General features: G+C 44.9%; 1 protein-coding gene across 1 annotated transcript in view; it reads right to left on the bottom strand.

Moving 5' to 3' along the window:
- Positions 1-11,232, bottom strand: part of SPECC1 (sperm antigen with calponin homology and coiled-coil domains 1) — a 588,472-nt gene extending 577,240 nt beyond the window's left edge. The window contains exon 1 of the mRNA XM_073616875.1: positions 11,136-11,232. The gene's annotated coding sequence lies outside the window, so the exon portion shown is untranslated. The remainder of the gene's footprint in view (positions 1-11,135) is intronic.
- Positions 11,233-27,344: the final 16,112 nt, after the last annotated feature.

Below are 27,344 nucleotides of genomic sequence, written 5' to 3'. Positions count from 1 at the left end.
GAGGGAAACTTTTTTGGGGGGGGTAAGATTTGTGCTGGTGGGATTTGGGGAGAGAGAGGATTTGAGCTTGGAGGGGGGATAGGGGGCAAAGATTTGTGCTGGGAGGGGGGATTTCAGCAGGGGGGGAGGTTTCAGTACTGGGAGGAGGGTAAATTTATGCTTAGGGGTAAGCATAAAGATTAGTGCTTGATTTTTTTTGGGACGGGGGGGTTTTGCTGACATGTAATGCTTATACATCTTGGGGAGGGGGGCGCAGTTTGGAATGTTTGCCCTGGGCTCTAGATGACCTTATCCTGACACTGCTAAGACTCATTTTGGCAGTATAACTTCTTGAATTTGTCACAACAATACTGATAGACAAAAAAATTGTTTCTGCTATGACCTACTTGAATTTGGTGCACATGTCAGTATTTCTAACGAAAGTGTTGTCCTTCATGGTTCTGACACAAGACTTATGACAGCATCCACAGCGCCAGTAATGTGTTGGAAATGCCTTATTGAATCACCCTGACTATGTGTTCCTAACCCAGGACTGTACTGCTGCAAAGATCATTAATTAGCCATACTACTCGTTTTTATTCTGACATTATGTTACACTTTCATTTTACCATGACCAGCTTAGTACGGGCTGCTCACGATTCAGGGCTCAGTGATTCATCAATTACATAAACAGTTTCCTCGTTTTTTCCTGACGACCCTGTCTGGGCAATCTGTGTGCATGATGCTGCCTGCTGGTTGTAATAGTAGAACAGCTTGCTGTATTGTCATTATATCCGCCATATGCGGCTGGATGGGAAATACCAGTTCTCAGCTTTTCTGTATGTCACAGGTCCTCTCCCATTTACTGCAAACTTCACTCAAAATTCATAAATAAATAGTAATCTTTTTTTCAGTTTCTTCCCTCAGCATAACAGTGTACAGAGCTTCTGTATGTGCTGGTAACCGAAATATAAGTGAAGTCACGTACAGCATTTTAACCCCAGCTAGAAATAGAGAAAGGTCAAGGTTTGATAGCTATGTGTGATTCCACTAGGAAGATATTCCCTCACTTTTTAGAAGAGGAGGAGAACAAGTGTCACCGAGACAGGAAGACAAAGGCAGCAATATAAGCATTACAGAGGTTCCCCATTTACTAAAAAAGAAATATTTTTGTTCTTGTCTGTTTCCTAACTTGAAAAATTCCTATTCCTCTGACCTCGTGCCACCTACTCCTCTGACCTTGTGGCATCTATTCGCCATACCTTGTACCACCTATTCCTCTGATATCGTGCCACCTATTCTTCTGACCTTGTGCCACCTTTTCTTCTGACCTCATGCCACCTTTTCCTCTGACCTTGTGCTAGCTTTTCCTCTGACCCCGTGCCTCTGACCTTGTGCCACCTATTACTCTGACCTCATGCCACCTATTCCTCTAACCTCGTACCAGCTATTCCTCTGATCTCGTGTCACCTATTCCTCTGACCTCCTGATCTCATGCCACTTATTCCTCTGACCTTGTACCACCTATTCCTCTGACCTTGTGCCACCTATTCCTCTAACCTCGTACTACCTCCTCCTCTGACCCTGAGCCACCTATTACTTTTATCTTGTGTCACCTATTTCTCTGACCTAATACCACCTATTCCTCTGACCTTGTGCCACCTTTTCCTCTGACCTTGTGCCACCTATTCCTCTAAACTCGTACCACTTATTCCTCTGACCTATCGCCACCTATTCTTCTGACCTTGTGCCACCTTTTCCTCTGACCTTGTACCATCTATTCCTCTTACCTTGTGCCACCTATTCCTCTGACCACGTACCACCTATTCTTCTGACCTCGTTCAACCTGTTCCTCTGACCTCATGCCACCTATTCATCTGACCCTGTACCACCTATTCCTCTGACCTCATTCCACCTGTTCCTCTGACCTTGTACCACCTATTCTTCTGACCTTGTGCCACCTATTCCTCTTACCTTGTTCCACCTGTTCCTCTGACCTTGTGCCACCTATTCCTGTGACCTCGTACCACCTATTCCTCTGACCTTGTTCCACCTGTTTCTCTGGCTTCATACCACCTATTCATCTGACCTTGTGTCACCATAACAAGAAGAACGTTCCCAATGGGGGCACAGCAAAAAAAAAACTGACAGAGTTGACTGATGTAAACATGATTACCATTGGGGAGAAGACTGAATCTAAGGTATGTAATTTAAAGCAGAACTCCAGGTACAAATAACAAAACCAGCTTTTGCTGCAAGATTTACCTTCAATCCAGATATTTCCCCCAGCACTATTTTTTCTGTGGCTAGATGTCCTCAGTCTGATGGCCAGCATCATTCATTCCACTTACTGTGAGCCCAGATTGCCCTTGACCCAGCCCCAGTCTGTAACTGGACAGTGAAAGGAGAAGCAGTGCAATGATGAGCTCATTTCTCTTCTTTCTCCTCCTATCAACATGTTCCTTGTCAGCACATGCACTAATTGACCCCTTGTACTGCTTCTCCAATGTGAGCTCTGCTGTACGTGGTATTCAAGAGGCTGATGCCATATCACGTTCAGGCAGAAAAAGCAAATCTCTGGATTGAAAGGAAGCATTTTTTAATAGGCTATTCATTTTTATCTTGTTATTTGTATCTGGATTTCAGCTTTAAAAGAATAGTTCACCTTTTTAGAAAAAACAAAAAAGTGAACTAAAACCGTACACCCTTCCCCCATTCCCCGCGGTACTTTCCTCCGTAGGTGATGAGCTGTCACTGCCCATGCAGCCGGTACAGCAGTCCAAGGATTTGAAATTCCCACTCTTCTCCTTCTTCTTCCAGGATGGAGCAGAACAATGTTATGTGGCGGCGCTGACCAATAAGAATCGCTCTGATCCATCCTGGAACCACTGCAGAAAAAAAGAGGGAGAAGAGCCTACTTCTGTTTTCAGCTCACAAGATGGAGGGAAAAACTGGATGTACACAAGTAACAAAAGTGACATCCGTCCTGTTCTGCTCTGATTCAGCAGGGGATCTGTACAATGAGTTAGGCCCCTTTCACCTTGGGGCGGTGGGGGGCGTCGGCGGTAAAACGGCGCTATCTTTAGCGCTGCTTTACCGTCGTTTTTGCGGCGGTATTCGGCCGCTAGCGGTGCGGTTTTAACCCCCGCTGACAGCCGAAAAAGGGTTAAAACCGCTGGCATAGCGCCACTACAGCCGCGCTGCCCCATTGATTTCAATGGGCAGGAGCGGTGAAGGAGCGGTGAATACACCGCTCCAAAGATGCTGTTTGCAGTTTTTTTTCTCTCCTGCCAGCGCACCGCTTCAGTGTGAAAGCCCTCAGGGTTACACACTGGAGAAACAGCAGCGGCAGTTTCAGGTCGGTTTGCAGGCGCTATTTTTAGCGCAATAATGCCTGCAAACCGCCCCAGTGTGAAAGGGGCCTTAGAGGGATGAGACAAACCATTTAACACTGAGAAGGGTGCTTACAATGGGCAGATTTTATTCATTTAGTTAAAACCTTTTACCAAAAGGAAAAAAACTGTTGTAACTGCTTAAAGCTGAACTCTGGGATAGCAAATATTAATTCAATACAAGAGTCATGTGTATTCTTACTTGAATATTGGTTTGCCTTCTGCATTTCTTCCAGATCTGTGCAGTAATCCAATGTGAAACGTTTCCATTGTGCAGGAGCTTCCTTTAATAAGGACCAGTCACCGCTGCTTTTTTTTCATTGTGCAGGGTGACTGGTCTGGTGTCCGGCCCCTCCTTTCGTTTTCTGCAGGCAGCCTGTAGTGGGTGGAGCCTGCTGGGTCCCTCCCACAGCTTTGCTCTCTGCACAAGCTATGTACAGTACAGTGATGATGTCACTGCAACTTTTACAATGTAATATCTGGGTTTGAAAAGGATTTTAGTTTAACACAAAGTGGAGTTACAGTGCCTTGAAAAAGTTTTCATACCCCTTAAAATTTTACACTTTTTGTCATGTTACAGCCAAAAATTTAAATGTATTTTATTGGGATTTAATGTAATAGACCAACACAAAGTGGCACATAATTGTGAAGTGGAAGGAAAATGATAAATGGTTTTCAAAGTTCTTTACAAATAAATATGTGAAAGGTGTGGCGTGCATTTGTATAGTTAATACTTTGTAGAACCACCTTTCGCTGCAATTACAGCTGAAAGTCTTTTTGGGGATGTCTCTACCAGCTTTGCACATCTAGAGGGTAACATTTTTGCCCATTCTTCTTTGCAAAATAGCTCAAGCTCTGTCAGGTTGGATGGAGAGTCTGTGAACAGCAATTTTCAAGTCTTCCCACAGATTTTCGAATGGATTTCGGTCTGGACTTTGACTGGGCCATTCTAACACATGAATATGCTTTGATCTTAACCATTCCATTGTAGCTCTGGCTGTATGTTTAGGGTTGTTGTCCTGCTGGAAGGTGAACCTCCTCCCCAGTCTCAAGTCTTTTGCAGACTCTATTGCCCCGCGCACACGGTCGGAATATCCGACAGAAAAAGTCCGATGGGAGCTTTTCATCATATATTCCGACCGTGTGTATGCCCCATCGGACTTTCTACGTTGAAAATTCAGATGGACTTAGATAGAGAACATGTTCTATATTTTTCCAACGGAACAAATTCCTATTGGGAAACCCGCTCGTCTGTAAGCTGTTCCGACATACCAAAAAAGACAAAAAAAAAGGAATATAAAATGCAGCGCTTTGGGAACGCTAACCCCCCAGGATCATCTATGGGAGTGGGCGTTCAACTGGTGAGTCAGAAATGGTGAAAATAGTGGTATGCAAATAAACACTGAGAGTAATATGTGCATAAAGACTGACAAAAAGATTCATATGTGTATAACATAAACAAATGAGAAAATCGCACGTGCAAGTGATACACAAACTAAAAATAAAAATGATGATAAGTCAATGGTAAACAAAGAGCACATCTAAGAGCTCCTCTGTGTGGTGCTATATAGTCTATTCAGAAAAATATTTTTTTTTTGAAAGATGCTTCTTCTGATGTTGATAAATATGAGGAAGCAGAGTTCTCCATGCAGTCATCACAGGTGTGTATATGGGACAACATATGATATGGGACAACAGAGGGAATGGATACTCTTATCCCAAAATGTGGACACACACGCCATACGGCGGTGGGTCAAACAGGCATCAAATGGTCGTCTCCAACAGGATCTCCAACCAGGACCTTTGTGGTACAATGGTGTGTACCCACGTCCACATCAGACAGGATGGATGATGGATACCTCACCCTGGGGACAACCGCTGGCAAGTATCCTCAAACTGAAGTGTTTGTAGTCCTCACACCGACATCACACCAACATCCAATCAGCAGCGTAAATCATGGGGGAAAAAGATGGAAAGAACAGGGCCTATTTTTTGTGTTTCTTCTTTCTCCTGGGATACTTTCTGTTGCCAGATTTTTCAGAAAAAGACGTCAGCGGCTACATGCAAGGTAAATATCTCCTAAAGTACCATACAGGTTTAGGAGATATTCATTTTACCTACAGGTAAGCCTTATTATAGGTAAAAATGGGGTTTACAACCTTTCATTTACACACAAGTGGACTCTTTTTACTAATTAAGTGACTTCTGATGCCAAGTGGCTCCACTAGATTTTAGTTAGGAGTATCGGGGTAAAGGGGGCTTAATACAAATGCCCACTACACTTTTCATATATTTATTTGTAAAAAAAAATTGAAAACCATTTATCATTTTCCTTCCACTTCACAATTATGTGCCACTTTGTGTTGGTTTATCACATAAAATCCCAATAAAGTACATTTAAGTTTTTGGTTGTAACATGACTAAATGAGGAAACTTTCAAGGGGTATGAGTGATTTTTCAAGGCACTGTATATATTTTGCAAATATTCAACCCAAGAGCAAACATTTATTATATTGCTTACCAATTGTTTGATATGATGGCTGCATTTGTTTGTTTTTTTCTTCTTTATTTTCACCTGGTGATCTGGCTAGTAAGTCTGTTGTTTTTCAACAGAACAAACTGTCCCCTGTTACAGGGCTAAGACAAAACTTTTAACACTGGCAGGGGTGCTTAGAATGATCAGCTTTTATATATTTATGTAAAATCATTATGCCAAAAGGAAAAAAAACTGTTGTAACTGTTTATAAAGTGTTGGCTAGAGTTCATCTTCATCTTGTATCTAAATCTGCTAGCACATCCTACACTCCCCTCCCCCCAGACTGGCAATGCTGCTGTCCAAAGATGCCCCCTGTGCTCCTTCATCCAGAGTGGGCACACTTGAATACAAGAGGTGTGTTACTGGCCAGATCCCCAGGTGAAAATAGAGGGGGAGCCTAAGAAAAGAAAACCAATGCAGTCACCATATCTAAGGATTGGTAAGCTGCAATACATTTGGTTTTGGGTTTAATATTGCTTTAAGGAACATTTAAACTTTTTGTGCCCAAAGCTCAGCTTTATAAAAATTTAGCAGGAGTTCAGTTTTAATTTGTTAGTCAAGTGCATTTAAATTGGCTAGTGGATCTAACACTACCTTCTCCACAGATTGACAATGATGCTATGCTAAAGTGTCTCCTTTGCTCCTCCAACAAGAGTGGAGACACCGTAACACAGAAAGCATTGGCGGCTGGTGCTCCATTATGTTTTGAGGGGGACCAAACAAACAACCCGCCACCCCTGCGTTAGGTCAGTCGATCAGTCAAACCCCCCACCACCACCCCTCTTCCGTTGCTCGCACGCTCATTTGTCCCCCTACTAGCCCCGCACTTACCCCATCTAGGTCGCGGGCAGCTTCGGCTCCTTCCTGCGTCTCCTCCTCCTCGGCGGCTTCCTCCTCGGAAGCCAATACGATCGCTTCTCCTCTCTGCCAATTGTGTCTAAGGGTCCGCTTCCTGATTGTCCGAGAGGAGAATCAGGAAGACAATAGTGAATATTAATTCGCTATTGTCACACAAATGGATGGGTTCAGGGCACAGTACTCTGCGCCCTGAGTCCACCCTTTTTTAAGCCAATTAGAGCCTCAGGCTCTAATCAGATGTGCTTCAAAAAATACGAAACATAAACCCCATTGAAATCCATGTGTCCGGCACCCTGCATGTAAATTAGGGCCTGGGCGCATAGATTAGGGGGGTGGCGCCCAGGCCGCCACTGACAGGAAATATGTTACTGGTAGGGTCACCCGGGAAAAATAATTGGAAGAAAAAAAACAAATGCAACCACTAAATTTAAGGATTAGAAAGCTGCAATATATTCAATTTTTAAAGAAGAATTCCAGGTATGGCATTTTTTACACAGTTACATCGGTTCAGCTTGGACCAATGTAAGTATGGATATCAAATACATGTGGGATTCCCCTAGAAGCTGGAAAGCACTGTAGTAGTCACCGCTAATCCAATAATCTCCCCTTGCTTGTGTTGTGCTGAGCGGCCGCTCTGCTACATTCTGAACACATGACATCGGGCACTCGGTATGGGTGCCATTCAGAGAGCGCTTTGCATTGTCTCAATACATGGAAACTAGTAATGTGCCGAGATTTAGGCAGCCGAAAATTATCGCCCAAAATTAGGGTTTTCAGCATTGTGACAAAAGAAAAAAAGGTGCCAATAATGGCTGCCGAAAATACTTGCAATTTTACTGGGTTTTTGTTGTGTTTTTCATAGGCCATGTGACTCAAAAAACACAACACAAGTGCATTTTTGATGTGTTTTTGCTGCATTTTCAATGCATTTCAATGGGGAGGGTTTTTTTTTTTTTTTTTAACTGACTAAACATGCACCAAAAATGTATCAAGCGGGATTTTTAACACCACTTCAAAAGATGCCAATGATGGCCGACAATTCATATACATTTAAATTCATGATATTAAATAAAAAGTTGAATATAGTACAATTATTTATAAAAATGTATATATTTTTAAAAACCATAATTTTGAAAAACAGAACCGCAGACATTTAATCTCAGACATCTATTCCATGTTATTTGCCGACCATGAACCCAAATCCAACTTAGCTAGCCGCAAATGGGAGCAGGAGCTATCTATAGACCTCTGAGATCAAGAATGGGAAAAGATCTACACATATATACACAAGGGATCAACCAATGTACTGACACAAGAAAACGGATATAAAATATTTTCCAGGTGGCATAAGACTCATCTTATGCCCGGTACACACGATCGGAAATTCCGCCAGCAAAAATGTGAGCTTTTGGTCGGCAATTCCGACCATGTGGAATCTGGCCTTTGCTCGCAAAATTTCCACCAGCCAAAGATTGAGAGCAGGTTCTCTATTTTTCCGACGGAAAAAGTTTTGGAATTGGAAATTCTGATCGTCTGTAGCAATTCCGACACGCAAAATTCCTACGCATGCTCAGAAACAATTTGACGCATGCTCGGAAGCATTGTACTTCATTTTCTCGGCTCCTCATAGTGTTGTACATCACCACGTTCTTGACGGTCGAAAGTTCAGAGAACTTTTGTGTGACCATGTGTATGCAAGCCAAGCTTGAGCGGAATTCCGTCGGAAAAAACATCCAAGGTTTTTCTGATGGAAATTCCGATCGTGTGTACGGGGCATTAGAATACACAAATTCCCCCCCACAGTCTCCCCCCAATGCTGGTGATGCAACAAGGTGCTGGGCTTGCTTCTACATATATGGTGGTCTTGCCCCTTAATCCAACCCTTTTGGAAAGAAGTCCAAAGACTTACATGCCAAATCTCTACCCTCCTGCTGGACTATTCTCCAGCCCAATTTCTGTTACACTGCTCCACCATCCCAAAGTCTGACTATTTTCACTCCCTAGCCACGCACCTTTTCAATGCGGCCAAAATGGGTATCCTGTCTCATTGGCGCTCCCCAAATCCCCCAACCATAGCAGACTGGTCCAAGTGAAGGCGACCGACCTCCTCTATTTAGAACGCAGAGGGGCAGCTGCTTGTCACAGGACCCAGAAGCAAGTGGATAACACATTCTTGCGATGCGTTCTAGTGCAGGAAAAATGCAGCATGCTGTACTTTTTATTAAACGCACATGAAAAGCACCGCAATGGTGTACACTAAGCTCAATGGAATACATTCATTTTCTTGCATACCTGTTTTTACTGCTTTTAGGGCTCATTTTGGGCTCATCTACACCTGCTTTGGCTTCAACACACATTAAAGCACCTATGGCTTCAACATGCTTTTATGATGTGTTTTTGATGTTTCGGTGGTGCTTTGATTGAGATTTAGTGATGCTTCGGTGAAGCGTCGGTGATGCTTTCGTGATACCTTTTGAAGCTTTGTTGAAGCTTGACAGATGCCCTGTGTGTGTGTGGATATCTCATACCTGCAACTTCTCCAAAACAAAGCGAAGCTAAAGCTGAATTAAAGCCTCTCAAAAGCTGCAGGTGTTTCAAATGAACTTCAAACAAGTTTTGTCACAGAAATCTATGGAGGCTTTGTAGACGCTTTGAAGCACCACTAAAGCAACATGGGGTATAATTTTTAAGCAAATCTGAAGCAAAGCAAAGCAAACACAAGCTGTAAACAGGACTTTAAGCTAACCATTTTATTTAGTGACAGGGGCTCTGACTGGCATTCAGGGAGCTTTAACAAAGCCTGTCTGAAGCCTTGTTTTAAAGCAAGTGTAAACTTGCCCTAATTACACTTGCTTAGGCTTCAACACACATTAAAGCGCCTACCGCTTCAACATGCTTTTATGATGTGGTTTTGATGCTTCAGTGGTGCTTCGATGAAGTTTCGGTGGTGCTTTGATGAAGCTTTGGTTAGGCTTTAGTAATGCTTCGGTGATGCTCTATTGAAGCTTGACAGATGCCCTGTGTGTGTGTGTGGGGGGGGGGATATCTCATACCTGCAAAACAAAGCGAAGCTAAAGCTGAATTAAAGCCTCTCAAAAGCTGCAGGTGCTTCAAGCGAGCTTTGCCATAGACTACTATGGAGGGTTTAAAGACGCTTTGAAGCACCGCTGAAGCTACATGGAGTATAATTTTTGAAGCAAAGCAAAAGCAAGGTGTAAACAGGACTGTAAGCTAACCATTTTATTTAGTGACAAGGGCTTTGACTAGCATTCAGAGAGCTTTAACAAAGCCTGTCCGAAGCCTTGTTTTGAAGCAAGTGTAAACTAACCCTTACACGCAGTCCTAAGTCCTAAGGGCTCATTTGCACTTGCTTCGGCTTCAACACACATTAATGGATAGTCTACACTTGCTTCAAAACAAGGCTTTGGACAGGCTTTTTAAAGCTCTGAACGCTAGTCAAAGCCCCTGTCACTAAATAAAATTAGCTTACAGTCCTGTTTACACCTGCTTTTGCTTTGCTTCGCTTCAAAAATTATACCACATGTTGCGTTATTGGTGCTTCAAAGCATCTTCAAAGCCTCCATAGAAGTCTATGGCAAAGCTCGCTGGAAGCCCCACAAAGCCTCATCAAAGCCCCACCAAAGGCTCATCGAAGCACCAAACAAAAGCAAGGTGTAAACAGGACTGTAAGCTAACAATTTTATTTAGTGACAGGAGCTTTGACTGGCGTTCAGAGAGCTTTAACAAAGTGTGTCCGAAGCCTTGTTTTGAAGCAAGTGTAAATAAGCCCTAAAGGTGATTTGTGCATGGTCTCAGCCTGCCCCATAGGACAGGTCCTCTTTAATCATCCAGATCACACCGTGTCTATGCACCCGATTGGGGACTGCATTGAAGAATATAGGGAGCTGGGACAAGATGATGCTGGAAATAAGGATGTGTGGCGGGTAGATGCGGTGTCCTTCACCCCGCTCTCTATGTCCTGTACACAATACTGGGACCATCATTCATTATTACATCTCCTCCTATAGAAGAGCCAGGCTAACAGTTGTCAGAAGACTGCAGAGTCTCCCTAGCAGCAGCAGAGGAGCCCAGGAACAAGTGTATCCTACTCATCCAACCCAACATCAGCATCCCTCTCCATGGCCATAGGAAAGCACACATTGCCCCATACATCACCCCATTTATCTATCTACCCCATACATGTGCATTGCACATTACTTAAATATTATGCAATAAAAACTGAACAGGTGATGCCTGCTGCAGCTAAAAGAACATCATACCAAGCTTCTCTTCCACTTGCACCAGCAATCCCACATTAGAATTAGACCCACCGCAGTCTCTGCCCACCAGTCACCCACTAATTGCCTTACCTCGCTCTACCAAAGCCCCGATCTCTTCTGCAGCTGACAGGTACCAGGTGTCATACTCACACACATGCACTAGAGGGCAGCAGGCGTACACATCAGCACGCCTCCCTCCCGCCGCCTCCGCAGTCGCCGCGTTGCATGATGGTGTATGTAGTTCTAGCGTGCTGTAGTGCGAGAGCATACCAGGGCTCGGAGAACTACAATTCCCGGCATTCCTAAAGACCAGACGAGCGCAAGCTTCTATTGGGGGCTGTAGTCTTCGCCATGGCAACGACCTGCGCCCCCACATGTCCTTGCAGATATACAATGCAGTTTTTCTTCTGTTTAACTCGTTCACGGAGCCATCCCCCCTCTACTTTGTGATCCCAGCAGGATTAATGCTGAGCTATGCTGTCCCTGAGCTGATGAATATGTATGACAGATTATTACACACAGGAAAGTGGCGATCAGATGATGTGGAGTCATTCAATGGAATAAAATAACAGATTTCACAACTGTTTCCTGTAACATCATTTATGAAAAGTGTAGAGATCTGCTGTCTGCGATTGTAGGCAGCTATGCGTCTTATGCCGCGTACACACGGTCAGATTTTCAGATGGGAAATGTTCAATGGGAGCTTGTTGTTGGAAATTCCGACCGTGTATAGGCTCCATCGGACATTTTCCGTCGGAATTTCCAACAAACAAAATTTGAGATCTGGATCTCAAATTTTCCGACAACAAAATCTGTTGTCATAAATTCCGATCATGTGTACACAATTCCAACGCAAAAAGTTCCACGCATGCTGGGAATCAAGCAGAAGAGCCGCACTTCCTATTGAACTTCATTTTTCTCAGCATGTTGTACGTCACCGCGTTCTTGACATTCGGAATTTCCGACAAGATTTGTGTGACCGTGTGTATGCAAGACAAGTTTGAGCCAACATCCAAAAAAACATGCATTTTGTTGTCGGAATGTGCGATCGTGTGTACGCGGCATAACTGTTATTTATGTACATCACTTCCTGTCCCTGCCAGGGTTGCCACCTTTTCTTCAAGCCAAACCCGAACACTTTAGCGGCACAGGGCACATTTATTTTCATAGTATACACTATAGATTTATAAAAGACCTGGGACATCTTTGGGTGTCCCAAAGAGAGTGGTAATGCAGCGTGCTGCGGCAAACAGTGGGTGTGGCTAAACCGCTCTTGCTAACATCATCACCCCCAGTGTCCCATTGATGCCGAACCTGTCTAAAGCTCACTAAAACCCCTTTCACACTGGGGCGGTTTGCAGGCACTATTGTGCTAAAAATAGCGCCTGCAAACCGACCCGAAACAGCTGCTGCTGTGTCTCCAGTGTGAAAGCCCGGGGGCTTTCACACTGGAGCGATGCGCTAACAGGACGGGAAAAAAAAGTCCTGCTAGCAGCATCTTCGGAGCGGTGAAGGAGCAGTGTATACACCGCTCCTGCCCATTGAAATCAATGGGCAGCGCGGCTATACCACCGGCAAAGCGCCTCTGCAGAGGCGCTTTGCGGTGGTTTTTAACCCTTTCCCGGCCGCTAGCAGGGGGTAAAACCGCACCACTAGCGGCCGAATACCGCCGCTAAAATGATGGTAAAGCGCCGCTAATAATAGCGGCGTTTTACCGCCAACGCACCTCCTGCCCCAGTGTGAAAGGGGCCTAATGGCAACAGATTGTTTCAGTTAGACCCCTTTCACACTGGGGCTTTCTTCAGCCATTTTTCAGGCCCTTTCGCGTTAAAAAAAGCGCCTGAAAGAAGCCTCCTCTGCAATCCCAATGTGAAAGCCCGAGCCCTTTCACACTGCCAGCGCCCGAAAAATGCTTGTAAAGCGTCGCTTAAGACCCCTTTCACACTGGAGTGTTTTTCAGACGTTTTTCGGGCGCTGGCAGTGTGAAAGGGCTCGGGCCATCGGCGCACCCAGCCCGGTGGCAAAAACACGAAAGCGCTGCAAAGAATCTGCTTGCAGGACTTTTTTTGACGCCCTGCCAGCGCAGCGCCCCAGTGTGAAAGCACTCGGGCTTTCACATTGGGATTGCAGATGAGGCTTCTTTCAGGCGCTTTACAGGCGCTTTTTTAATGCTAAAGCGCCTGAAAAAGGCCCCAGTGTGAAAGGGGTCTTACTTGGGGAGCCAAAACCCAGTCTGAATAATGTGTCTGGGTTTCAGGCAGACTGAAACCTGGACATATAATTCCAAACCCGGACTGTCCGGGTGAATCCTGCCTACCTTTTGGATTGGCTCTGCAGACTCCTCTTGTCCACTGCTGATACCTGCAGGTTTCCTGCCAATCCCCTGGACAGGTTTGTTGGTGGCGGGGGTCCTCTGGGCTTGTACGGTCTTCTGTGGAGCTAAAGAACAGATACAACAATTAGCGAGACCCTTTATCTCCATAGCCACAGTGAGCAGAAAGTTTGCCAGAGACCCCCCTATAACCCAGAAATTGTGGGGAGCCACCTCTAAGAAAATGTGGCCCCCTTCCTGACAAACTAGTAGCAATCTCAGCCATTTTCCTTCCATCTTCTGCAGCTTTGGGAAGCTTTGTGGTTTCTGGGGACTTATCTGTAGAAGGTCCAGTATTGCTCACATTCACTCCACATTTTACAGCTGTTCATACTCAGGAGCAGGGGCATCGCTAGGGGGTGGCTATTGAGACTATAGCCCTGAATCTGGGGCCCATAGCCCCGAGTCTCTTGCCACAGGGTCCCTGCCTAACAAGCGGGTCGCGGTCGTGCCTGCTGCGGCGGGCTGGCTGCATGAGACTGGCAGAGGAGAGAAATCAGCGGGCAGACAAGCAGAGATGACATCTCTTTCCTCCCGCTCCACATCAGCGCTCTTCACCGCCGGGCCTCTTCAATGTGGGAGCAAGGTGCGGCGGGGAGCAGAGAGATGACATCATCTCTCACTGCGCGCCACACATCAGCGCTCTTCCGCCCTCACAGCGCAGTGGAGTGGAGGTCACGTGCTTCCTGTCATCGGTGGAGCTCCACTTTGCAGTCAGACCCCCTTGCTTCAATGCCGGAGGTGCGGCAGGGAGCAGTGAGATGACATCATCTCTCACTGCCCGCCCACATCACCGCTCTCCTGCCCTCACTAAATGGACCAGTGCTGCCAGCCTGCCACCAATGCAGTAACAATGCACATTTGGTGGCACAGGCTGGCATGGCAAGTGACAATCCACATTAGTTGGCAAGTGACAACCCACATCTGGTACCTTGTGATGTGGCAAGTGACAATCTGCAAATGGTGGCAGGAGACGTGGTAAGTGACAATCTGTAAATGGTGGCAAGTGACGTGGCAAGTGACAATCCACATCTGCTGCCAGGTGAAAGTGGCAAGCGACAATCCACATCTGGGGGCAGTGACGGTGGCAAGTAACACGCTGCATCTGGTGGCAGGAGATAGGGCAAGTGACACGCCCAGGGCTCCCACTGATTCTGCATTATGGTGAGTTGAACCACTTCATTATATATTAGAATTTAACAATAGAAACAATGCGCTTCAATCATCCTGACACCATATCAACCATGGTGCCATGATGATTGAAGCGCCAACACCACCCATTGCCAGTCAAATATGGCTTACCACCGGCGTGCCCCTCCCCCGCGGGCCTGCAAAAAGGTTGGTGACCACTGCTATGGGCTCTAGCCCCAGATCTTTTGCAGACCTAGCAACGCCCCTGCTCAGGAGTAAAGGAGATAAAGAACTTTCCTCCAACATTTCCATCCAAAGAAAACATGCAGACCTTACACATGTCTACATGCTTCTAAAAAAAAGCCCAGCACAAGTTTTGGTGGTAATCGATAAAAAATTAAAATATGGTGGAACACCGTATGCCACTGTGACAAATTTCCACCATATCAGCCTCTGTTCACATCTGCACGTTCTGGTAATGCGCACAGAAATACACATTTCCACGCAATCCCGGAACATGCAAAAAAATGTGCCTCACACTTGTAATGCCATTTATTGTAAATGTCCCCCCAAATGTAAGACGCCAATACAACAAATGTGGCAAAATGCGTGGCAAATAAAACAAACCAGAACGCGCCATGAGCGATTTTGCCACGCTTGTGGCACATAAGGCAGTGCGCTGAAATCAATGGGCTGCTTTATGCTTGTTGGGTGTTTGCCATCCGGGTGTATGTCAGAGGTGTGACTGAGGCCTTTATCATTTCACAAACTATGGAATGCTTGCAGAGCAGAAATCAGCAGTTAGCAAGTGTGCAAAAATGTCCAACAATGAAAGGGTTCAAATACCCCTCAAAATGATCTGAGCGCTCACCCCTCCCCCGTCTAGCAGTGGCTACACCCGCCCCCCATACCCCATGTGTAATATGCTGCACCCACTTTTAGTCCCCACCATCCCATGCATACCAGATAAAAGATAAAATACAACTAAAGACAAACATTTTTTTAAAAATCTACTATAACTAGGCTATAACCCTTGTCAGGTTTTCTTTGCCATCTGTGTCCCCATTGGGGGGATTTCCCTTCACTTCCTTTCCCATAGCCAAAAAAGAAGTGAGAGAAATCCCCCCAAAGTGACAAAGTCCCTGGGTGTCACCAGAACTAGTACCCCATTGGAAGATTTCTCCTCTAATTCCTGTTCTGGTGACAACCCAAAATCTGGAATTTTCTTTCACTTTTGGTGGTAATGGTAAATAGAGAGAATGAATTTCCCTAAGGCTGCATTCACACCTGAGCATTTTCAGCTCATAGAAAACCTATAAAAACACCCAAAAAACGCCTGAAAAACGCCAAACAAGCAAAATCCCATTCATTTCAATGGCACCTGTTCACATCTGAGCATTTTGTCACCGGAAGCAAAACGCCTGAAAAACGCCCTGAGCTCAAAAGAGAACATGAGCTTCTTTGGGGCAGATTACAGGCATTTTTCTGCCTTTTACATTGGTGACCTAAACAAAATTACGGTAAAAACGCAGCAAAATCGCTGTAAAATCGCGGTAAAAACACCCGACTTTGAAATGCTCAGGTGTGAATGCAGCCTTAAGGGGGCGCAGACAGCAATAAAAACCTGACAGGGATTCTAATCTCTCTCCACTCCATCCAACACTAACAATAAACAAGTGCACTGTGATGTCATTAGCTGACCCAATATAAGAAGTCACAGGAAATGCTGGCAGCAGAAGCTGACTGACATTGACCAGTGAAGACCTGTTTTTATCTCTGCTGAGATTTTTCTTGCGATTTTATTGGATTTGATTTAATTCGATTCAATTTCATTGTCGTATGTTTAAAGCGTGTTTCTTTATTCCTAAGGCTACTTTCACACTGAGACGCTTTACAGGTGCTATAGCGCTAAAAATAGCACCTGCAAACCGCCTGTAAAGCGCCTCTCCTGTCACTCCAGTATGAAAGCCTGAGTGCTTTCACACTGGAGCGGTGCGCTTGTGGGACGTTAAAAAAAGTTCTACAAGCAGTATCTTATATACACACTTATATAACTCAATGGGCAGCACAGCCAAAGCTCCGTGCTAGCGGTGCTTTGCGGGTGCTATTAACCCTTTATTCGGCCGCTAGCGGGGGTTAAAAGCGCCCCGCTAGTGGCCGAAAAGTGCCTCTAAAATGACGGTAAAGTGTCGCTAAAACTAGCAGCGCTTTAATGCCGATGCCCCGTCTCAGTGTGAAAGTGCCCTAATAATGAATTGATTTTAATGTAATCAGCTTCTTTCTCTGAAAAATACCAAAGAGAAACCCACCAAAGTAAGGGCAGCTATGGAATGAGTTATCAGTGATCAGCCTGCAGATACTCCAACCATAAGCCCCCAAAATGAAGAGGGTTCGGGCTTTTGTGCGCGGCTGCTTCAGAGCCATTGTTGGATGCTTTGGTTCTGGCTGTAAATCCAATGGACCACACCGGGATACAGACACCAGAATACAGATTTGTAAGTATTGTGGATATTGATAGATACAACATAACTGATCCTTTCATTGGATCCTTCTTTCCCATTGATGAGGGGTCCCCCAATATGTACACATGTATAGGGATGGCCATGGACATTGCTGGCTTTTGTCTTGTAAACAGCAATCTGTTGATTTTTAAACCAAGAGCAAAAAGCAAGCAGTAATTCTTGGCGCTGTATACAGGGAGCCAAGTCTCCCCTCCTCTCTCTATCAACACCTATCAGCTGCTGCCTTTTTTTTTTTAACAAGCTTTGCATTCCCATTATTACATACTGGGCTTATTTAAATACTTGCGGACCGCCCACCGTCATTATAGGCTGTTTAAAGTGCAATACCGTTGTTATGGCAGATAGCTGCCATAACCCCAGTATCCTCTTCAACAGCGGACGGTCCTCTTTCAGATAAAAGTGGTCTCTGCGGCGGATTTGCCGCAAGATCACTTTTATCGGAGGCGGAAAAGGGTCTGCCCCTCCCGCCACACTCCGGTTATCTCCACTGCTTATCGGAGCCGTCGGGAGTGGCAGAGACAATCGTGTCCTCTCCCCTCAACAGTCAGGAGACAAGTGAGGGAAAAATGGCCCCCACTCGGCTCCATACCATTGGATGGCAGAAGCGACATCAAACGTCACTTCTGCCCAATGGTCTTAAAGAGGAAATAAACCCTGATGGGTTTTACTTCCTCTTTATTCCCCTGCAAAGTAAAAGCATAATGGGCTAGTATGACGTCACTCCTGTGCATGCGCGCGGGAGCCGCCAGTCACGGCACACGCTAGGGAAGAAACGGCACGGAGGTCAATTTCTTCACTGCGCATGCACCAATGACATCACAGGTAAATTTCTCCTAAATGGCCCACGTTTAAGAGATATTTTCAGTACATATAGGTAAGCCTTATTATAGGCTTACCTATACGTAAAAATGTCTCAGGGGGGGAATTTTTTTAAGACATTTATTTTATTTTTTTTATTGGATTTAAGTGTAAATGTGAGATCTGAGGTCTTTTTGACCCCAGAGCTTACATTTAAGAGGTCCTGTCATGCTTTTTTTCTATTTCAAGGGATGTTTACATTCCTTGTAAAAGGAATAAAAGTGACCCAATTTTTTTTCAAAAGGACAGTGTAAAACAAAAAAATAAAAAGTAAAATAAATAATAACAAAAATGTAAAGCGCCCCAGCCTGCCAAGCTCGTGCACAGAAGCGAACGCATACGTAAGTCGAGCCCGCATATGAAAACAGTGTTCAGACCACACATGTGAGGCATTGCCGCGATCATTAGAGTGAGAGCAATAATTCTAACACTATACCTCCTCTGTGAGGAGGACAGAGGAGACACAGACAAAGGAGACAGCTGGCAGATGGCAGGGCAGCAAATGACGGAATCATGCAAACTGACCATGATGTCAGGGCTCAGCAGCCATGATTATCGTGGTCAGTTTGCAGAGGGGAGGGTATAGTCAGGCAGGAATATTCAGGTTTTTTAGGGTATACAGGGGGACAAATTACACAGCACAAGCACTGTGCTGTATAACAAGCTTTAAGGAGACAGCATTTTTTGGGGGGTTAACAAATGCTTTAATGCCTTTAATCAGTCCCCTTTCTGACTTTCTGACTTCATTTCAGTGGATCGGCATAACTGTCAGGCAACCAGAACTTTTATATGAAGGCCAACATTAGTCATCCCTGTGTCCCTGTCATGTTGGGTTTATTTATTGTCCCTGGCACTGGAATTTTTAACTTTTCTCTCTAGAACCTGATGTTGTATAAAAAATATATGAAATGTAGGTGAAGGTGCTAAATCTGAGTCTTCTTTTTTATTTCAGATATACGCTGTATTTACTGAAGACACAGCTCACAGAAACAGCTGAAGACACAGCTCACGAGACAAAATGTGAAAGCTACATTGAGACTCCACCACATGTGATGTTCACACGGAGACTCCACCAGCATGTGATATTCACACGGAAGCTCTACCAGCATGTGATGTTCACACAGAGACTTCACCAGTATGTGGCTTTCACACAGAGACTCCACCAGCATGTGACGTTCACATGGAGATTCCACCAGCTTGTGACAATCACATGGAAACTCCACCAGCATGTGACATTCACATGGAGATTCCCCCAGCATTTGACGTTCACACGGAAACTCCACCAGCATGTGACGTTCACATGGAGACTCCACCAGCATGTGACGTTCACACAGTGATTTGACCATAAAGTGACGTTCATACAAGGACTCAACAAGCATGTGACATTCACATGGAGATTTCACCAGTATGTGAAGTTCACACGAGGACTCGACCAGTATGTGAAGTTCACACAGAGATTCCAGCAGGAGGCTTCACCAGCATGTGACATTCACATGTAGACTCCACCAGCATGTGATGTCCACATGGAGACTCCACCAGCATGTGACGTTCACATGGAGACTCCACCAGTGTGTGATGTTCACATGGAGACTCCACCAGCATGTGACGTTCATATGGAGCCTCCACCAGCATGTGACATTCCTATGGAGACTCCACCAGCATGTGACGTTCACATTGAGACTTCACCAGCATGTGACATTCACACGAAGACTCCGCCAGCATGTGACATTCACATGGAGACTCCACTAGCATTTGACATTCATATGGAGACTCCACAAGCATGTGACATTCACATTGAGACTCCACCAGCATATGACACTCACATGGAGAATTCACCAGAATGTGACATTCACACAGAGAATCCACCAAAATGCCAGGGGAATGTCTCCAGTGAAGATGGGGCAAGGTTACAAGAAAGGATAGGCAGATACTAGTGGTAGGGGATTCAGTTATTGGAAGGATACAGAGGGCAATCTGTCACAAAGACCATTATCGCCGAACAGTATGTTGTTTACCAGGTGCTCAGGTTTGGAACATTGCAGATTGTATGGACAGATTGTTGGATGGGGCTGGAGTGGACCCAGCTGTCATGGTATATATCGGTACCAATGACAAAGTTCGAGCGCCCTACAAAATGATTTCAGGAACTTAGGGGCTATATTGAAGAAAAGGTCCCCAAAGGCAATATTTTCTGAAATAACGCCTGTACCTCGAGCCACACCAGAGAGACAGCAGGAGCTTATGGTACTTAACAAATGGCTGAGGAACTGGTGCAGTGAGGAGGGGTTTGGTTTCATGGAGAACTGGACTGATTTTTCGGTCAATTACCAGCTCTATAGCAAGGACAGCCTGCACTTAAATGGGCAGAGTGCCGCTCTATTGGGAGAGAGGATGACCAAAAAGCTGGAAGAAATTCAGGTTGACGCTCCACCAGAATGTGAACTGAACTGGACTGTCTTTTCGGTCAGTTACCGGCTCTATAGCAGTGACGGATTGCACTTAAATGGGAGGGGTGTAGCTTTTTTGGGAGTGAAGATGGCCAAAACGTTGGAAGAAAATTTAAACTAGGAGATGAGGAGGAGGGATCAGAGGATAATTTGCTAGTAAACATGAGGGAGAAGATCTTCAAGTCAAGACATCATCACTGGAGTCCACTACGTCATCACCCTCTTGAAAAATTCTCATCAGCACCTGTCTTCAACAGGAGTGCCACAGTATCTTTTCTGCAAAGTCCAAGTTTTGTGTGTGGGAATAAAGTGTTATAAGACTTAGTGGAAAGCCTGAGGAACCCTCCCAGGGACCAGGTACGGCTGTACCAACACAGGTTTCTACACTGGTGGCAGCTGCAACTCCAGTAACTGGAGGGTCTTCCCAGCAGCCCTCTATTTCCCTTTCTGCAGCTTCTGAATCACCAACTATCAATGTACCTGGACAAACAAGACAATTGGATGTTCCTAGAAGAAGACTCAACAAAAAGTCTCAGGAACCCTCTCAGGGACCAGGTACAGCTGTACCAAAATAGGTTCATGCACTGGTGGCTACTGCCACTCGAGTATGAGTAACCGGAGGGTCTTCCCATCAGCCCGAAACATCGTTGGACAAATGGGACAACTGGATGTTCCTAGAAGAAGACTCAAGAAAAAGTCTGAGGAACCCTCCCAAGGACCAGGTACAGCTGTACCAACACAGGTTCCTACACTGGTGGTGGCTGCCACTTCTATTTCCCTTTCTGCAGCTTCTGAATCACCAACTATCAATGTAGTTGGACAAACAAGACAATTGGCTGTTCCTAAAAGAAGACTCAAGAAACATCTAAGGAACCCTCCCAGGGACCAGGTATGGCTGTACCAACACAGGTTCATACACTGGTGGCGGCTGCCACTCCAGTAACCAGAGGGTCTTCCCATCAGCCTTCTATTTCCCTTTCTGCAGCTTCTGAATCACCAACTATCAATGTATTTGGACAAACAAGACATTTGGCTGTTCCTAGAAGAAGACACATCGAAAATTTTGAGGAACCCTCCCAGGGACCAGGTACGGCTGTACCAACACAAGTTCCTAAACTGGTGGCGGCTGCCACTCCAGTAACAAGAGGGTCTTCTTATCAGCCCTCTATGTCCCTTTCTACAGCACCAACTATCAATGTAGTTGGAAAAACAAGACAATTGGCTATTCCTAGAAGAAAACTCAACAAAAAGTCTGAGGGACCCTCCCAGGGATCAGGCACAGCTGCTGTAACAACACAGGTACCTACACTGGTGGCGGCTGCCACACCAAAACCTGGAGGGTCTTCCCATCAGCCCTCTATTTCCCTTTCTGCAGCTTCTGAATCACCAACTATCAATGTAGTTTGACAAACAAGACAATTGGCTGTTCCTAGAAGACTCAACAAAAAGTCTGAGGAACCCTCCCACGGCTGTACCAATATAGGTTCCTAGACTTGTGGCGGCTGCCACTCCAGTAACCGGAGGGTCTTCCCATCAGCCCTCGAAACTCTGCTAAATGATGCTAAACTCTCTGAGCCACTATCTCAAATATACCGGCACTGCTGTCATCCATTCAGGTTTGATTCGATGGGTTGCGGGACCTGTGGCGGGCAGAGGTACAGGAGCTGGACAGTGAAGACTGGGAAGACATGTGGGATTTCCCGCTTCAACCACTAGTTGCAACTAGGTACAAGTTAATACAATTCAAAATCCTGCACGGAATATACTATACGGCCCAACGCCCAAATCGCAAACACCCAACCTCATCGGCTGCTTGCTGGAGATTCTCTAGTATCCCTGCTGGCTTTCTACATATATTCTGGGATTGCCCACAGGTTCTAGAATATTGGAGGGAGGTAACTCAATTTATCCATGGATTGACTACAATACCTATTCCTCTGACAATCAGTGTCTGTCTCCTTGGCCTTGTGGAACAGCTGGCATTAGCTAAAGCAACCCGCACCCTAATAGGTATCCTATTATTTTACGCGAGGAAAGCCATAGTACTAAAATGGAAGTCAGCCAACCCCCCTACCTTGTCATCATGGAAAACAGTAATTAATACAATGATACCCCTCTACAAAGCAATTTATCCCGAGGATGCCCCAAAAAATATGAAAAAGTCTGGCACTTGTGGATACACTCAGAGTCTATGACAGATGATCAGCCTGTTGGGGACTGCCCTGGTTAGATACTCTTAATAACTACCTGGCCCTGTTGAGTGTTGGGGTCCAGGCCCCAGACAAGTGAGTGGTGGTGTTAGTCCAGAGGTCGAGTGATCACACTCAACCCTAGCTGTCCTTATAACGTCGTGCTCAGACAGATAAGAGGGATGAGAGGTCCTACAGGAATAGATATCTCCTACCATTATCCTGCCATGTGAAAACTGGGTACTAGATATGTTAGTTAATTTTAACTATAGTTAGATATGTTTCGTTTTGAGATACACGGTGAGTTGTAAACTGTTATGCACATGGCTATGTGCACCAATTGGACAGGGTATGCCCCAATGGCCCTGTTTTGTACCTCCACAGTGAAATTTTTCAATAAAAATAATTTTCAAAAAATAAAAAGTCTGAGGAACCCTCCTATTGATCAGACACGGCTGTACCAACACAGGTTCCTGCCACTCCAGTAACCAGAGGGTCTTCCCATCAGCCCTCGATTTCCCTTTCTGCAGCTTCTGAATCACCAACTATCAATATAGTTGGACAAACAAGACAATTGGCTGTTCCTACAAGAAGACTCAACAAAAAGTCTGTGGAAACCTCCCAGGGACCAGGTACGGCTGTACCAACACAGGTTCCAACACTGGTGGCAGCTGCCATTCTAGTAACCAGAGGGTCTTCCCATCAGCCCTCTATTTCCCTTTGTGCAGCTTCTGAATCACCAACTATCAATGTAGTTGGACAAACAAGACAATTGGCTATTCCTAGAAGAAGACTCAACAAAAAGACTGAGGAACCCTCCCATTGATCAGGCACAGTTGTACCAACACAGGTTCTTACATTGGTGGCAACTGCCACTCCAGTAACCGTAAAAGTCTGAGGAACCCTCCCAGGGACCAGGTATGGCTGTACCAACACAGGTTCTTACACTGCTGGCGGTTGCCACTCCAGTAACTGTAGGGTCTTCCCATCAACCTTTTATTTCCCTTTCTGCAGCTTCTGAATCACCAACTAGCAATGTAGTTGGGCAAACAAGACAATTGGCTATTCCTAGAAGAAGACTCAACAAAAAGTCAGAGGAACCCTCCCAGGGACCAGGTACACTGTACCAACACAGGTTCCTACACTAATGGCAGCTGCCACTCCAGTAACTGGGGGATCTTCTAATCAGACCTCCCAGGGGCCCGATATAGCTGTAGCAACACAGGTTACTACACAGGTGGTGGCTGCCACTCCAGCACCCGAAGAGTCTTCGCATCAGCCCTCCCAGGGACCTGTACCAACACAGGTCTCCACACTGGTGGCGGCTGCCTATCCAGTAAACAGATGGTCTTCCCATCAGCCCTCCCGGGGACCAGGTACAGCTCAAAAAAACATCCATGACCTATTGGCATCTGCCATCTCAGCTATCTTGAGGAAATGGTAATCAGCCCTCCCAGGGCCAGGTACGGCTGTACCAAGACAGGTCTCTGCACCAATGCGTCCTCTACTGAGCTCACCTAAAAGGTATTTCCAATTTTTCATCCACATTTTTTACTCCTACTTTATATTTGTTATGTGTTCCCATTCACATATCATAGCTTTAAAAAATAAATAAATAAAAATTGCTCTTCCCCATTAAAGGGGGAACCCCAGGGAAAAATTGGGAAAAAAAAAACATGGCCACCCAAAATCCAGACCCCCTCCTTGGCACACATCCTGGCAGGCCAAGAAAGGGGGGAGGGGGTGAGCATGCACCGCTCTCCTTTCCTCACCCATACCAGGCCACATGCCTTCGACATGGGGAGGTGGCTTGTCAGGGGGTAGGGGGGTTCCCTTTGCAAGGTCTACTCCCCATGTCGAGGGCATGTGGCCTGGTATGGCTCAGGAGTGGAGGGGTGCACACTCATTCCCCCCTTTCTGGCCTGCCAGACTGCATGCTCGGCTGGGGTTCTGGTATCAGATTTGTAGGGGCCATGTTTTTTTAAAAAGTAAAGTGCATATGCATAAAGAGCAAAATAAAATAAAAAAAATGACTAAACATCCATTAAATTCATAAGAAGTGACATTGGATAAATAACAGTGAAAATTCATAAAATATGACATCAAATAAATAAATAAACAAATCCAAATGAAGCTCAATAAATCCAAAAATAGTCTAAAAGTGCATTAAGATAAATAAAAACTCACAAATTTAGAAAAAATTTTTTAAAAAATCGCATGAGATAAAAAAGTTGCATGCAATAACAAAAATCGCATAAAGTGGATTTATTCACCTTCATTTGGATTTGTTTATTTATTTATTTGATGTCATATTTCATGAATTTTCACTGTTATTTATCCGATGTCACTTCTTATGAATTTAATGGATGTTTAGTCACTTTATTTATGTGGTTTTGCTCCTTACGCATATGCACTTTACTTGAAGAATTGGATTCTATTTATTTCATCACATTTATGCACTTTGAGTTAGCGCCACATATCTCTATTTACTTTATTGTTTTTCTGTGTGGGAACACTGCCGTATGTGTGGCGGCTTCTTAGTCCTAAAATAAAAAATCAGGTGTTTCACCAGGCCTGCAGAAACACCACTCAGCGCCAGGTCACGATGCTGATCCCAAATGCAGATGAGTATAAAAAATGCAAATAAAAATTCATAAGTGCATATATATGAGTGCAATCCACTCTGCAGCTATGCAGAGAGAAAAAAGCATCAAAGCAGGAAAAAGCAGCCGTCTAAAAAAGAATACATAAATATAAACACAGTGTTTCAAATGATCTACAATTAGACTAAATTGTCACACTAGACAGCGCTAATGTTGAGCAGTTATAAACTAAACATGCGGCCAACAACACATGCATAGGAAAATCCTGTAAAAGAAAGTCCCTTAAGAGAAAGTCCCTTGAAAAAAGAAGTGATGTAAAGTTCAGGGTGTAGTTCCAAAAAATAAATTTATCAGGTGATCATGAAAAAATTCCTCAGCGTGCACCTTCCACCGATCACTACGGATTCCACCCAGTGCGACCACTCTCCCCCTAGGGGGTTAAACTCACCAGAATTGGGAAGTAATAGAGCATTCAGAATACTACTCCATGCCAGCAACTGTTGTTAACATCACTCATGAAGGATCACGGATGTTCAGGGCTCATAATAAGTCAAAAAGCAAGAAGAGAAGCGCACATAGCGTAATCCTGTTTATTGACTGTATTCCCTTCCACATATAAAAAACACCCCCCCTTCAATAAAAAAAGTACATCAATTTTCTTAAAAAACAGGCAATCAATCAAGCAGGTAGTGAGAGCGTATCTACTTCACCATGGGGTGAAACGCGTCAGAACGTGGCTTACGCGACGTAGGAAGTGACGCGTGCACTCCACCTGAGCCAACTGCATAACCAGGAAGTAATCTACGTTTCCTGTGTAGCGGCGCTGGCGTCTCATGGTGAAGTAGATACGCTCTCACTACCTGCTTGATTGATTGCCTGTTTTTTAAGAAAATTGATGTACGTTTATTTATTGAAGGGGGGTGTTTTTTTATATGTGGAAGGGAATACAGTCAATAAACAGAATTACGCTATGTGCGCTTCTCTTCTTGCTTTTTGACTTATTATGAGCCCTGAACATCCGTGATCCTTCATGAGTGATGTTAACAACAGTTGCTGGCATGGAGTAGGCTTCTTAGTCCTCTTTAGCTGCTTTGGCTCGCTTTGGTTTTGCGCATTAGTTTTCTTCTTTGTTTCATAAGAAGTCACGTTTGCAGTTTGTGAGAAGCCATGTGGGGAACACGGTGAATATGTGGAAGAAGGTGCTCTGGTCAGATGAGACCAAAATTTAACTTTTTTTGGCCTAAGAGCAAAACGCTATATGTGGCAGAAAACTAACACTGCACATCACCCTGAACACACCATCCCCACCGTGAAACATGGTGGTGGCAGTATCATGTTGTGGGGATGCTTTTCTTCAGCAGGGACAGGGAAGCTGGTCAGTGTTGATGGGAAGATGGATGGAGCCAAATACAAGGCAAGCTTAGAAGAAAACCTGTTAGACTGCAAAAAACTTGAGACTGGGGCGGAGGGTCACCTTCCAGCAGAACAACGACCCTACACATACAGTCAGAGCTACAATGGATTGGATTAGATCAAAGCATATTTATGTGTTAGAACGGCCCAGTCAAAGTCCAGACCTAAATATGTACCAAGTGTCTAAAATGCCTACCTTCGAGCAGCTTCTTAGGTAAAATCATCTGGAAGGCTGTTTGAATTTGCTTGATGGAAACAGTGGAGGAGCCTACAGCAAAACCTTGTCATCTTGGAGAGTCAAGGTCATCCAGAAAACTGTGTGGCCAGGCAAGAGCCTCCAGAAGTGATACAGGCTCATTCAGCTAGGTCCATTTTTAGATCTCTAAATTCAGGCATTGGTCTGTGGAGACATTTGCAAAGTAGCAGGCTGGTTGGCACAGTGCACCTGCCTCAGGCGCTACAGGGATCCAAGGTCTTGTACATCAATGGAATGACGGTCCAGCCTTTCATGTCCATTGTAATATAAATTTGATTATACATTTTAGCCCTCCCTGTTTAGCTTGCTATTTATTATATGTATACCATGTTGGCGCCAGGAAAATTGTATTAAATACTTACCGTAATTTTCCTTTCCAGAGGCGAATCCATGGCAGCATACGAACCCTCCCTTTTTTAATCTTGATATTGTTACGGAGAATGGGGGAGGTTTCTCTCAGTCAGACTTTTATAGATTTGGACAGGTCCTGTGGGTGGCTATAGGGGAGG

Source organism: Aquarana catesbeiana, linkage group LG02 (genome assembly GCF_042186555.1).
Source record: "Aquarana catesbeiana isolate 2022-GZ linkage group LG02, ASM4218655v1, whole genome shotgun sequence".
NCBI classification, from domain to species: Eukaryota; Metazoa; Chordata; class Amphibia; order Anura; family Ranidae; genus Aquarana; species Aquarana catesbeiana.
Note: the sequence above shows the minus strand (reverse complement) of the source record. Positions and strands in the feature narration are given on the sequence as shown.